Source organism: Stegostoma tigrinum, unplaced genomic scaffold (assembly GCF_030684315.1).
Source record: "Stegostoma tigrinum isolate sSteTig4 unplaced genomic scaffold, sSteTig4.hap1 scaffold_86, whole genome shotgun sequence".
Taxonomy (NCBI): Eukaryota; Metazoa; Chordata; class Chondrichthyes; order Orectolobiformes; family Stegostomatidae; genus Stegostoma; species Stegostoma tigrinum.
In genome coordinates, this window is record NW_026728811.1 from 1,019,558 (window position 1) to 1,034,506 (window position 14,949).

General features: G+C 44.2%; 1 long non-coding RNA gene across 2 annotated transcripts in view; it reads right to left on the minus strand.

Annotated features, from left to right (window-relative positions):
- Positions 1–14,949, minus strand: part of LOC125447769 (uncharacterized) — a 30,737-nt gene extending 15,788 nt beyond the window's left edge. For both annotated transcript variants that reach the window (XR_009445433.1, XR_009445432.1), the window contains exon 1: positions 14,621–14,949. This is a non-coding gene — a long non-coding RNA (uncharacterized LOC125447769). The remainder of the gene's footprint in view (positions 1–14,620) is intronic.

The following is a 14,949-nucleotide window of genomic DNA, read 5'->3' on the forward strand; positions in this document are numbered from 1 at the left end:
CCCCATAAATAAATCCAGTGTTCAGAATCACAGGTTTGGGAGCTGCTTAGACATCAGGAAAGTTCTGCAGACCAGAATCCGATACTCATTCCCCACAGACACTCTGTAAATACTCATACACTCACTGGAGATTCTCAATGAACACTGACACCTTTCCACAGGCACATTTTGATCGTCCCCGTAAACACTGACATTTCCGCCCCCCCCAACTCCGAGAAAGCACTGATACATTTCCCGAGGAGCTCCCTGAAAACAGTGATATGTTTCCTCAGAAACACCTCTAAGGGCTGATACATTCCAGCTCCCACTTGAAATGAAAACTACAGGCACATCCATAAGTGATTAAAATGAACAATCCAGACAACACAGTTCAATTACTTCTGTGAGAACAGTGACGGCACTTCAAGCAGTCGCGACTTCACTATAACTAAATATTTTGTCAGGAATGTGTTTGAGGGAAAATGTGGATAGTGGGTCTATGCTGGTTTGTCCCATATATAGGGAATGTGTCTACATTGAGATCGTCTTACTCAGAATCATGAAGCTGGGGTGTGGGGAAAGACAGGACTGTTTGAGTACAGTCGAGCACATCTGACTGTGTTAATGACAAAAAAAATAGCCTCTAGGTTTGAGTCCTGTCATGGTCAGCGAAGATCAGTGATCGTGCCCTGATTCCCTGCATAGGAGAAAGCCTTCCTGATCTTCAACAAAAAAAACAGAATTTTCAACTGAAGATTCCAGTGTATCAGAACTCCCGTCCAGTCTCAGCGATGAACAACAGACACTAATTTATACCCAGACACAGAAAGCATCTTTTCTGTTTCAGTCGTGCACTCTCAGTGCCACAATCAAACAAAAGGGAAGATTGTTTCTCTGAAAAAGAACTTCAGAGATAGAGACAACAAGGTGTAGAGCTGAATGAACACAGCAGGTCAAGCAGCATCAGAGGAGCAGGAAAGCTGACGGTTCGGGCCTAGACCTTTCTTCAGAGACTGAGTCAGATTTATATTATTTCACACCTGGAGCCTGACTTGCAGTTTAACAACATTGTTTGTTCCAAAGGAGAGTTACATCAGGCCTGTAACTTGAACTCTGTTTCTCTCTCCACACGTGTTGCCAGATTGTTGAGGTTTCTGCAGCATTTTCTGTTTTATTACAATTTGCCAGCATCCACACTTCATGTGAGTCAAATCATTGTTGACTTCTCAGCACTCATCCAGGTTTTGCAACGTTTTTTGATCCCCTTAGCATCACAAACATTGCAAACCATTTTCTGGAATGTAGTCAGAGATTCACTTCTTGAGGTGGAAATGATCACAGATTCACAGGTATTTGAGTGAAGATATTTCTGCTTATCTCAGGCACTCAGGCTGTTCTACCACTTTCAGACTGATCCATAACGCTACATTCCTATCAGCAAAGATAGCTGCCAACATGTACCCTGTCACTGTCTTTGGTAATAACATACAGTGCAAACAGAACACCTCTTTATTCACATGCAATACAGGATATCCAGATCTAGCCTACTCAGTCGCACCTCATTATAATCTCCAGTTGCAAGAATGAGTCTGGTACCCCTGTGTTACAATCACTCAAATGCTAATGATTGCTTCCTTAAGTGTGGAAAACAAATCTACACACATGTGTGTATCTCTGGCTTCAGAAGGTTCTACAAAGTACATTGATGGAATTCACACGGCAATGAACACATCCTTTTTCCAGGTGCTCCAGTAACATCATGTGTCATTTGGAGACAAAAGAACACTGTGTTCTAGGCAACGTAATCCCATAAATGACAGGCTGTTGCACACAGCAATATCACCCCCTCACAAATACAAACCATTGTCTTATGTTTTAAATCAAAATGCTAAACAGAAAAAAAAGTCACGTAAAAAAAAATCACTCCTCGTCACTTTAATGAAAGAATTTGCTGATAAGATAATACTAAAAAAAGTAGAATACAGACAGACGGGGTAAGTTAGTGTGGCTAACTGGTGAAACCGGCTCATAACGACTTCAGACTCCACAGTGAAGCAATAGATTTACCGAATCATTTACAAAAATAGCTCAGCAACAAAGGGTTGAATTCTCATAAAACTGACAAGTACCATCAGATCGACAGGTAGAGATTGGAATTGTTCAGAAAAAAAAAACTTTCCAGATACACTGGTGGATGGTGTGTGCTAGAAACCATTCTGAGTGAAATAACTTTGTGATCGAACACTTATTCACTGAGAAATGAATCTCTGCTGCGCCAAAGAAAAGCCGGTGCATAGTTTACTGGCCGCCTGATTTGCAGGCAAAGGAAACCTGATCCCAGGACTCTCGGGTAAATTACACTGTTAGTGACAGCCCATCATGCACAAGAAGAGCCTCTTACACTGAGAACAGAACAGATTATAGTTAAACAGACAAGAATCCCAACATGAAAATCTGCCACTTATTCTGATGTCATCTGCAAACCTACCTCCGACATTCACAGTCAAACCATTGATGTAAATGACAAAAAGCAGCATCCTTTTGTCCCCGACTGTCCATCCAGGTTTAACTTTGATCCACATGTTGCCTCTATGAACAACATGAACATGTAGCCAAAATACTTGGACTTTTAAACTGTCAGTTATAACTATGTAATCTTTTTCAATTCAATGATCATTTGGCTTCTATATATTTTTCAAGCTACTTTGAGCTGTGTATTTACAATTAGTTCCTGGGGAAAACTCTCTCTTGTGTATTCTGTTGAATAAACACATTTTCAACCTGTATGCTCCTTGGTCCGATTATCTTAGCAAAATGTAAATATTTTTAGCCAATTACAGTAATGATCTTTTAAATGGCTAATTCATAATCACAATTAATTTCTAATTATTCCGAGTACAGAACACCTTGTAAACCAAATTATTTTTCTCAGAGCCGATATTATATATCTTTACAGTTTACAGTGCAGTCATCCAATTATTGCATTGGTCCATTATCACAGTGAAGCTAAAATTAAAGTCTTCTTTTTAGTTGACATCATTGTTACTGTATTCTTGAATTACAATGACTAGCGTAGTATTTTAGAAGCATTAAACAAGGCTGGATTTTCAATACAAGAATTAGTGCAAATAATCATATTGCTTATTTTGTTAATTATTGTTAGCTCCTAATGATTTTTTTTGCTGTGATCACATTAATATCACTTTAATAATCAGTCTACGTTCAGCTCTGTAGATATATAAAATGAATGTCAAGTTATTATTAAGTGAAGTTTAAAATGTCACACTTTGTTCTTCTGTATTCTAATAATCACAGAATATGTTTCATTATTATCATATCCATGAATCAAAGTAAATATATTTCACTGTACAGTTTAACAGGCACCATGAATATCGACTAATTGTCTCTCAGCCCCTCTTTTATATTTCTCCTCCAACATTCTGCTCTGTGAGCAGAATATTAAACCAGTCAGTGATCAGCTGTGGATCCTAATCACGTAAGTATCTTCAATATTTACCACACTTTAGGCAGACAGTAAACCCCAGAATCGCTCTTGGCAATATAATAAGAACAATGAGGGAGAAGGGAGCTGTGCTGAATTCAGTGGACAATTGACAGACCTCATCCACACCTGGGAGGGGTTGAACCACACAGCAGGACATCGTGGTGGAAAAGTGGGGCACGAGGGCAAGCATAAGCCCAAGGTGGCCAAAACGGATTCTGAATGGGCCCTACCTAAGGACAACAAAAAAAAAGGCCTCGAGGGGTGGTTGTTACAAATTGTATTGGATTGCAAAAAGAAACTGATCATGAAGATGATCAGGAAGGGTTAAGACCTGGGCGCCCTAAAACCAGAGCAGAGACCCTGGTGGAATAGACAAGAAAAATATGTCAATATGAGAAGGCAGCTGTAACTCTGACAGCCTCCATCAGAAATATGACCAATGAGAAATGGGAACAAGCAAAGGTGGCAGCTCTTACACGAGGGCTTAAAGCAAAAGGACAAGACGGTAGTTATAGGAAGGGAAGGATGATAACACTGACTCAAATGGGTTGGATGACAAAACACCCATTTATGGGCAGAGGGACAACAATGGATGGGATGACCTGGAAGTGTGAGAAGGCAGTGCCTATGGCACCGTTGTGGATCAAAGTTAAACCTTGGACAGACAGTGACGGACAAAAGGACGTTGTTTATTGTCATTTACGTAAATGATTTGCATGTGAATATAGGAGGTAAAGTTTGCAGATAACATCAAAAGCAGTGGTGTAGTGAATAGTGAAGGAGGTTATCTCCAGAGTACAATCACATCCTTACCACATGGGCCAATAAGCTGAGGAGTGGCAGATGGAGGTTAATTTAGATTAATGTGAGGTGTTGCATTTTAGGAAGGCAAATCAGTGCAGAAGTTATGGATTTAATGGGAAGGCCCTGGGAGTGTTGCTGCACAAAGAGATCTTGGAGTGCAAGTTCATAGTTTCTTGAAAGTGGAGTTGCAGGTCGACAAGGGAGGGAGGAAGGCATTTGGTACGTGTGCCTTCATAGGTCAGAGTCTTGAATCTAGGAGTTAGTGTGTCACGGGGCAGACATATTGGCCATTGCTTAGGCCACTTTTAGAATAGTGCATTCAATTCTGATCTCCTTGTTACAGGAAGGATGTTGTGAAACTTGAAAGGTTCAGAAAATATTTACAAGGACGTTGCCATGATTGGTGGGTTTGATCAGAAGGGAGAAGCTGAATAGGTTGGGGCTATTTTCCCTGCAATGTTGTAGGCTGGGGCTGGGGGGCACGGGGAGGGGTGGGGGGGGGGGGAAGAGGTGGGGAGGCAGTGCTTACAGAGGCTTCTAAGTCATGATGGGCATGGATTGGGGTGAATGGTCAAGATCTTTTTCCCAGGGTTGGGAGTCCAAAACTGGAGGGTATCGGTTTAAGATGAGAGGAAAAGAGTTAAAAGGGATTTAAAGGAGCAATGTTTTCACACAGAGGGTGGTGTATGTATGTAATGAGCTGCCAGAGGAAGCAGTCGATGAAAGTAGAATTACAACATTTAAAAGTCATCTAGATGGGTATATGAACAAGAACGGTTTAAAGTGATGTGGGCCAAATGCTGGCACATGGGACTAAATGAATTTAGGATGTTTGCTTGGCATAGAAGACTTGGACTGAAGGGTCCATTTCCATGCGGCACATCTCGATGACTCAGTGATAGATGAAGTGAACCTTTTCAGATGCAGATTGGGAATGTGACATTCTGGGGGTTGATTTCTGAAAACAATGAGGAGCATCTCACGTTGTAGATTCCCGAACTACGACGGGGGGCCCTCCAAGCAGGACATGGGAAGGAGGAAAAAGAAGGCTGCATCTCCAGAGTAGCGACACTGTAGGGAGACTGGGACAGTCAGGCAATCTGGGAAGTTACACTTGGGACCCAATCACAAGCAGGAACATGGGTTATTATCTGTAAACCCTGGAAAAGATCAAGGGCCCTCTCATTCCACCACAAAAACAATACCCCATCAAAGCTGGGGCTGAGGAGGCAGCAATTGTGATCATGAACAATTGGCCGAAGCAGGTAATTGTCAGACCGACAGCATCCCAAACTAAGATAATAAAATGTCAGGCTGGATGAACACAGCAGGCCAAGCACATCTCAGGAGCACAAAAGCTGACGTTTCGGGCCTAGACCCTTCATCAGAGAGGGGCATGGGGTGAGGGTTCTGGAATAAATAGGGAGAGATGGGGAGGCGGACCGAAGATGGAGAAAAGAAGATAGGTGGAGAGAGTATAGGTGGGGAGCTAGGGAGGTGATAGGTCAGTCCAGGGAAGACGGACAGGTCAAGGAGGTGGGATGAGGTTTGTAGGTAGATGGGGGTGCGGCTTGGGGTGGGAGGAAGGGATGGGTGAGAGGAAGAACAGGTTAGGGAGGCAGAGACAGGTTGGACTGGTTTTGGGATGCAGTGGGTGGAGGGGAAGAGCTGGGCTGGTTGTGTGGTGCAGTGGGGGGAGGGGACGAATTGGGCTGGTTTTGGGATGCGTTGGGGGAAGGGGAGATTTTGAAGCTGGTGAAGTCCACATTGATACCATTAGGCTGCAGGGTTCCCAAGCGGAATATGAGTTGCTGTTCCTGCAACCTTCGGGTGGCATCATTGTGGCACTGCAGGAGGCCCATGATGGACATGTCATCTAAAGAGTGGGAGGGGGAGTGGAAAAGGTTGGCGACTGGGAGGTGCAGTTGTTTGTTGCGAACCGAGCGGAGGTGTTCTGCAAAGCGGTCCCCAAGCCTCCGCTTGCTTTTCCCAATGTAGAGGAAGCCACACCGGGTACAGTGGATGCAGTATACCACATTGGCAGATGTGCAGGTGAACCTCTGCTTAATGTGGAATGTCATCTTGGGGCCTGGGATAGGGGTGAGGGAGGAGGTGTGGGGGCAAGTGTAGCATTTCCTGCGGTTGCAGGGGAAGGTGCCGGGTGTGGTGGGGTTGGAGGGCAGTGTGGAGCGAACAAGGGAGTCACGGAGAGAGTGGTCTCTCCGGAAAACAGATGGGGTGGGGATGGAAAAATGTCTTGGGTGGTGGGGTCGGATTGTAGATGGCCGAAGTGTCGGAGGATGATGCGTTGTATCCGGAGGTTGGTGGGGTGGTGTGAGAGAACGAGGGGGATCCTCTTTGGGCGGTTGTGGCGGGGGCGGGGTGTGAGGGATGTGTTGCGGGAAATACGGGAGACGCGGTCAAGGGCGTTCTCGATTACTGTGGGGATAAGTTGCGGTCCTTGAAGAACTTGGACATCTGGGATGTGCGGGAGTGGAATGTCTTATTGTGGGAGCAGATGCGGTGGAGGCGGAGGAATTGAGAATAGGGGATCATCTGCCAATGTGGTATACTGCATCCACTGTACCCGGTGTGGCTTCCTCTACATTGGGGAAACCAAGCGCAGGCTTGGGGACCGCTTTGCAGAACACCTCCGCTCAGTTCGCAACAAACAACTGCACCTTCCAGTCACCAAACATTTCCACTCCCCCTCCCATTCTTTAGATGACATGTCCATCATGGGCCTCCTGCAGTGCCACAATGATGCCACCCGAAGGTTGCAGGAACAGCAACTCATATTCCGCTTGGGAACCCTGCAGCCCAATGGTATCAACGTGGACTCCACCAGCTTCAAAATCTCCCCTTCCCCCACCGCATCCCTAAACCAGCCCAGTTCGTCCCCTCCCGCAACTGCACCGCACAACCAGCCCAGCTCTTCCCCTCCACCCACTGCATTCCAAAACCAGTCCAACCTGTCTCTGCCTCCCTAACCTGTTCTTCCTCTCACCCATCTCTTCCTCCCACCCCAAGCCGCACCCCCATCTACCTACTAACCTCATCCCACCTCCTTGACCTGTCCGTCTTCCCTGGACTGACCTGTCCCCTCCCTACCTAAACTCTGTCGACCTATCTTCTTTTCTCTCCATCTTCGGTCCGCCTCCCCATCTCTCCCTATTTATTCCAGAACCCTCACCCCATCCCCCTCTCTGATGAAGGGTCTAGGCCCAAAACGTCAGCTTTTGTGCTCCTGAGATGCTGCTTGGCCTGCTGTGTTCATCCAGCCTCACATTTTATGACCTTGGATTCTCCAGCATCTGCAGTTCCCATTATCACTGATACTATAGCATCCCAAACTAATTCACTGAAGCCTGATGACTCAGATTGCCTCCCTGTTGATTATACCTCCCTGAACACATCTGTCTCTGAACAGTATCCTACAGTAGCAAAAGCACACTGTACTTAACAGGCTGAAATCGCAACAGGACACTATCTCAGTCCAGATCCGTACCTGTGGACCTGGAATCCCAGAATAAGAATACTCTGAGGAAAACAGCACACATGTTCCCAGTTGTTCTGGCAATTCCACAATATTCCAGCCATATTCCACTGACGTATGGTTCACGGAATTAGCCAAACTGATCTTACCAAGACCTCATCACCTCAGTCAGTCAGAAAGAGCATATCTGGATCTTCAATAGAGTATTGAGTCACATGTGCCAGGCAGGGCTTAAAATTAAACCACAGAAAGCAAATTGGAATGACAGGGAGTGATTTGTCTGGGATATCAGTCAGGTAGGGACACAGGATAGTCCCGCAAAAACAAAAGAATGCGATTTTAAACTACCCAGTCACACACCGTGAAAGGAAAAAGGCAAACTTGAGGGTTGTTTAATTATTGTAGGAATTATGCGGAAAATGTTCAGAACTGGCACAACTACTAAAAGCCCTGACATCAGTCAGGAGCCAGAGAGTCAACATATACACAGACAGTCCTGATGACTTTGGTATAGTTCACGACCATATATTGGCCTGGCCTCAGCGCGGGTACGTCACCTTGTCTGGAGGCCACATACAGCACGAAGACCAGATTAAAGAGTTGATGGAAGCAGCTAATTTTGTGACTGAAGCAGCAGTAATGAAGATTAGAGCTCACAGGAAAGTAGAAACCCCACAACAACAGGGCAATGAGTATGCGGGTCAGGCAGCTAAAATACTTACTGAAACAGTACAGATATTTGAGGAAGTGGCAGTGGCAGCAGTTACTGGAGGAAGAGAAGTAAGTTTGAAGACATTTCAAGAAACAGCCCCACAACACGAGAAATGTGAATGGGAAAAGGGTGGGGCAATGAGAGGACAAGATGGAATCAGGAAGACATAGGATCAGACAGTGCCACCACATACCATCGGCTGGCCCATGCTGGGTGGTATAAAATGCAATATCAGATGCCTCATTGCTGGTGGTGGCCTGGAGTAGGGGATGATATAATAAAGTGTTATCGAAGACTCTGCACACACAGTGTCAGGGAAAAGATTAAATGCAGACAGTAGCCATAACCCAGGGGGCTAATGGGAACAATTGCAGATGGATTCAACGGGTTCCCTACCCAAGAAAAATAAATGCTGAATGTCTAAACATACAGAAACAGAAAAGTAGATGCAGGAGTTGGCTATTTGACCCTTTGAGCCTGCACAACCATTCAGTATGATCATGACTGATTGTGTAATCTCAGCATAACATTCCTACCCTCTCTCCATACTCCTTCCTTCCTTTAGCCATAAGGGAAACAACCAGCTCCCTCTCGAATATATCTAATTAATTTGCCCCAATAGCTTTCTGTGGGAGAGAATTCCACAGGTTCACATTCTTGGTGAAGGGATTGCTCTGCATCTCGGTCCCAAAGGCTTTATTCTTAGACTGTGACCCCCAGTTTGAGATTTCCACATCGTCCGGAATACTCTTCCTACGCCTAGCCCATCCAGGCTCATTCGAATTTTATGTTTCTATGCCATACCCTCCTCATTCTACTAAATTCCAATGAGTACACACCCAGTCGATCCGGTCTCTAATACAGCTGATCCAGTCTTTTCTTAGATCATAGATTGTAGAATCCCTACATTTGGGATGGGTCATTCAGCCCATCAAGTCCACACAGACCCTTTGAAGAGGGACCCAGTCCACCCTATCCCTGTAACCCCACAACTACCATGGTTAACCGATTGAGCCTGCACATCCCCGCACGCTATCAGTAATTTTACATGGCCGCCTCACCCGAGATTTATTGGGTGGGTGGAGGCATTCCCCTGCAAATTCTCAAAAAGGGACACATTTACAGGGAAAGTAATTAAACAGTACGTGTGCTGTTAGGTACTAAATGGAGATTCCATCTCCCGTACCAGCCCCAAAGTTCACGTCGAACAAATTAACCGAACACTGGAAACTGGTCTAAGACCCTGAAAGAGACAAGGCAAGGATGGTTTAGAGTACACCCCACTATTCGAATGAAACTGAGGTTGACCCCCTTTTGAATTTGTGACTAGACAGGCTATTCAGCTGCGGGAGGGTGTGGTAGGAGAACAACTGGAAACGTGCGATGGAAATAATAGGGTGAAACAATTTGAGAGAGAACTGGCAAAACAGCTGCATGAGCGGTGAGGGGAAGTTGGAGACGGACAGAGAATCAGAGATTTAGAAAGGGAGCATAGCAACATCTGAGCTGGCATTCCTAATCCAGGAGATCAGGTCCTGGTGAAAGTATTATCCCATCATGTGCCACTGTGACCACGATGGGTCAGCCCCTACTCGGTGATTATTACAGTGAGATATGCGCTCTTGTAGATATGAAAAAGTGGGGGCCAAAGTGGAAGCAGTGGTCCCAAGTGAAGACATACAAAGTCCAAACACAACCATTCACCCTTATGGCAAGTTGTGTTGGGTTCCTGTTCTTTACAGGCTGGTGGCCACCGCCATCACCCGCTTTGGGAATTATTCATATTCAAACCTCACTGGCCTTTGTCCTAAGCCCATAATTCAGGCTTGATTATATGTAATACTTATTGGGGTCCATATTAATCAATTCACTCTCATTCTTATTTCAGTCTGCTGCATGCCTGCCACAGCCAGCTTCACCCCTTCCCTTTCCATGCTGCCACGAAGCCCATTTCTATCACTATCACTCCTAGAGTCATGTGCTGCACACAATTCACAATTTAACCTTCTCATTACATAGCCAGGAGTGGGGACAAAAGATGGCTGTAAAAACGCAGGAATTAGGACTGCAGAAGGGCCACCCAGTGATCAACGGAAAAGTGGCAGAAACAGATTACAAAATAGAGTGAAGATGCGGTTATGGCGCCTAGAAATTTGAAGAATATAAACAAGTTTCTTTTAATGACATGGTCAATTTGTGAAGAGATTGAATTCCACAGATGAGAGTGAAATTCAAATTGATGCTGTCTCACTAAGTAAAGAAAATTAGTGATGCAGAGTGTTTAGAGAAGAGGCAGTAAAGATTTATCCATGAGTTAAATACTGATTCAAAACTCACTGGCCACATCTGAGTGCTGGAGTGTGTAACTGGAACTGCAATTCAGAGAGACTGTTTGTTTGATTTCTCAGGTCAAGTGAGAGAGCGGCTGTTCCCAATCTGTCAGCTGTCACAGAACTGTAGTAACGTTAGAGTTTATTTTAAAGAACTTACAATAAGTAGTAGAAATTAATATCATTTCTAATCTTATGAATTTGGGTTAACAGCGAAAATAAAGCCCAACCAAATTTGGAAGAGCCCTCAGTGATAACGGAGCATTGAGGTTATTCGTAATTAATGTGGTGCAGCTGGTAAATGTTTGGGAAGGAGTACAAAACTGTCAGGATTGAAATGTGATTTAACAACAGGTATTCTAAAGGCAAATAATAAAGGAATCAGTTAAACATCAACAGACTGTGGGAGCACCAAGTTCTGTAGAGCCATTAACCATGCGTTTACTGGACTGGATGTATCGCTTAGGCAAATATGGCTAACAATTACATGATAACATTGCGTGTCATTGCTGTAATGTGAAATGCATAAAAATGTTACACTTGGTTGGGTGGAGTGAGACAGCACCAGAAAATCTCCCACAATGAATTGCTAAGGAGCTCCGCATAAAGGTTGCCCGCGCTGCTGAACACAGAACACAAGACTCCTGTTTGATATTTCACCCGTCAACAGTTGTGGAGTGTGTTTTTCTGACTGGAGGTCAGGGCTAGCACTGTCCCACAAGGATCAGACCTGAGACCATACACACACGCACACGTAACTGTGAGGTGATGCATTCTGGGAGGCCAATTGCAAGGGGAGCGTAAACAATAAATGGAAGAACCCTGAGTAGCACTGATATACAGATGGATCTGTAGGTCCAAGTCCATAGCTCTCTGATAGTGGCAACACCTATGCATAAAGTGGTAAAGGAGGACTATGGCATGCTGGCTTTCTTCTGTCAGGGGGCTGAATAGAAAGTTGTAATTCGGCCACCTTTGGAGTGATGTGTGCAGTTTCAATCACTACATTACAGAAAGGGCGTGGAGGCTTCGGAAAGGTTGCAGAAGAGGTTTACCAGGATTTTGCCTGGCTTGGACAAACTTGGATCGTTATCACCACACAGAGTGAGGGGCTGAGGGGCGACCTGAAAGGGAGACAGTGGACAGTCTGAGCCTTTTACCTCAGGTGAAAATGACAAATTCTAGGGGCAAATGGATTAAGGTTAGAGGCAGAAAGTTAAAAAGAGTCGTATGAGGCACGTTTCTTGTCCAGAAAGTGATAGGCGGCCACAATGTACTCTCTTGGGAGGTGATAGAAGCAGAAACGATCAATCACGACATTTAAGAGGCACTTGGGCAGACATATGAACAGGCAGGGAAGAGAGGGATATAGATCATGTACAGGCAGATTGTATCACTTCAGAGTGGCATCAATATTAGAACAGATGTGGTGGGCCAAAGGGCTTCTTCCGGTGCTGTACTGTCCTGTTTTCCAAGTGGCAGGAATAGTGGAGCCACAGTTAATATTTTGAATAAACATCTCTTCTTTAGAACACACAGTGAGTTTATGCATCTTGAGGGAAACAACGTGGAAGGGGAATATATATTTGAATGGCACAGACGCAAAGTGCATGGAGCGGCGAGTTACTATGTACAAATCTTTATCGAAGAGAGAACATAACTAAAATGCATTGAGGAGACTGTATGGGATCTTGGGCTTCATTAATGGAACCTGCAGTTTCATCAGAGTTCGACATGTGTTCAGCTGTACGACCCAGCACTGTTAGGAGAGATGTGTGACTGTTAGGATAAGTAAGAATGTCTCCGGTGGTATCCCTCTGCCAGATATTCAGCTTTTGGAACTGTTGAAGGACGTGGTCTCTCTGAGGAAAACGGAATGGCCAGTCACTTTTTCGACACTTGGAATGATTCTTATGTTATGCAGAATTTCGGGAGATTTAATAGAATTATTTTTGTAGGGGACTCTCCTGTCAGAGGCTTAAACAGGAAATTCTATCGCAGTGAGTGTAAATTTAGGATGGTTTGTTAATTGCCTTGTGCTCAGATTAAGGACGTCTCGAAACATGTCAAATCTCTTGTCAAAGGTGAGATTGAGAGGCCAGAAATTATTGTACACATTGATAGCAATGACATTTTTAGGGAAAAGATTAAAAGCACTACAAAGTGAATTTGATCAGTTAGGTAAAATATTTAAAGAAAAAACTTGATGCGTCGTGCTTTCTTGTTTACTCCCAATGCCAAACGAGGTAGGGAGAACAAGGTTAAAGGAGACAAATCGATGGTGAAGATCTCGTGAATTGTTCAGGGATTCAGGTTTTTGGACAATTGGAATGTCTTTCGGGGTAGAAAAGACAAAGAATGGTCTAATGTAAACTGGAAAGGGATCAAGATCTCAGCAGGGAGCTTTGCTCATTCCATTAAAGGAGACTTTATATTGACAGAGATGGGGAGTGGGGGAATTATACGTAGCAGCGTAAACAGAAGGATTGATGAGGAACGTTCTGAATGTGAGGAGAGCACAGCAATTACAAAAGAAAGATGAGAGAATCAGAATATGTAGTAACTCTGAAGAACTTTTCTTTTCAATGCAACGAGTCTTAAAGTTAAAGCTGATGAACTCATAGCTATGACAGAAACTTGTCTGTGAGATGGACAAAACGGCAGCTCACTGTTCTAGGTTTTAGGTGATGTAGGAACAATAGAAAGGGTGTGTGTCTGTGTGCATGTGTGTGCTTAACAGCAGGAGCCAGAGAGTAATGGCAGAGGGTTGCTTTTCAGACTGGGGGCCTGTGACCAGCAGGGTTCCAGCAGGATCAATTCTGGATCCTCTTTTGTCATTTTATATAAATGATTTGGATGAGAATATAGAAGGTACAGTTCGTAAGTTTATGGGTTACACCAAAATAGGGGCATAATAGACAGTGAAGAAGGTTACCTAAGATTACAAAGGGATCTTGATCAAATGGGCTCAAAAAAAAACATATTGTATTCAATCTGAATAAATGTGAGGCGTTGAATTTTGGTGTAACAAACAAGGGCAGGACTTATACAATTAATGGTAGGGCCTTAGGTAGTGTTTGAGAACAGGGGACCTATGGGTGCAGGTACATTTCTTTCTAAAAGATTGCATCACATATACCCACAGGGTGGTTAAAAGGCATTTGGCATTCTTGCCTTCATTGCTCAGTCCTTGGAGTATAAAGAGTTGGGATGTTATCTTGAGGTTGTACAGGACATTGGTGAGGCCTTTTCTGGAATACTGTGTCCAGTTATAGGAAGGATATTATCAAACTGTGCATTGTTCTGAACACTTACCAGGATGTCGCCTGGCATGGAACAATTCAACTATAAAGATAGGCTGGAACTTTCTTCATTGCAGTGTAGCAGGTTGAAAGGCAATCTGATAGAAGTTTATAAAATAATGAGAGCTATAGATAAAGTTGATGGTAGTTGTCTTTAGGTGGGGAATTTCAAAACTAGGGGACATATTTTTAAGGTGAGAGGAGAAACATTTTAAAAAGTCACGAGGCTTTTTTTTAAAAAAACACAAAGGGTGGTTTGTGTGTGGAATGAACTTCATAAGGGTGTGGTGGATGCAAGTATAATTACAATATTGAAAAAGCATTTGGATAGCTACATGAATGGGAAAAGTTTGAAGGGTCAGGAGCAGGCAGATGGAACTAGTTCAGTTTGGGATTATGTTCAGCTTGGACTGAAGGGTCTGTTTCTAGAGGGTCTGAAGGCTCTATGACTCTGGCTTTAAGAAATAATAGAGGTAATGAGAACACACTCACGGAAAAGATGCTGAACCTTGATAAAGATCTGGTGAGGTCACAGTCAATCATTGCATCCAATTCTGGTCAGAAAAGATACGAGAGCCCTTTAAGTTGTGGAGTACAGATTTACTGTGGTAGTTCATTGAGAAAGAAAACGCTTCCAACCCCCAGGTCCTCAGTGCAAAGCAGGGACCATTCTGTCCGAAACACGCGGGGCTTTGGGGCCAATAAATATTCTGGCGGTAACCTGGGCCTCTCGCGGCCTGAAGCCTGCAGCCCTTTTCAGTTTACTGAAAACGCATGACCAAGAAGCTCTAATTCGGATCTACAGTTGTACACAAACGGTG